This window comes from Mastomys coucha, unplaced genomic scaffold, assembly GCF_008632895.1.
Source record: "Mastomys coucha isolate ucsf_1 unplaced genomic scaffold, UCSF_Mcou_1 pScaffold22, whole genome shotgun sequence".
In the NCBI taxonomy this organism is placed as follows: Eukaryota; Metazoa; Chordata; class Mammalia; order Rodentia; family Muridae; genus Mastomys; species Mastomys coucha.
This window is the reverse complement of record NW_022196905.1, coordinates 192,024,010-192,024,472: the sequence shown is the minus strand read 5'-3', so window position 1 is coordinate 192,024,472 and position 463 is coordinate 192,024,010.

The window sequence follows — 463 nt, the reverse complement described above, 5'->3', positions numbered from 1 at the left end:
AAGCATGTAGGCTGTTTAGATGGCCTGAGGAATAACAGGCCTGAGGACAAACCCCACAGTAACTCCAGATGGCAGATTGTCATTATATGCACGTGTGGAGGTCAGAGACAAAAAAAAAAGAAGAAGAAGAAGAAGAATGCCTACATCAGTTCCATGCAGACTCTCTGGTTGTTGGTTCAATTTCTGTCAGTCATTCTGGACCCAGGATAATTGATTCTGTAGGTTTTGTTGTGGTATCGTTGGCCTCCCTGGATCAATCCTTCAATCCTTCTTTTCTTCCACAAGTTTTCCCTAGCATAAGCTAATGTTTGGTTATGGGTCTCTACATCCGTGGTTTCCATTAGCTGTTTACTAAAGCCTCTCACATAACAGTTATGCTAGGCTCCTGTCTACAAGTATAGCAGAGCGTCATTGATAGTGCCAAGGATGGGTTTTCTCTAATTACCTGGGCTCCAGGAGAACC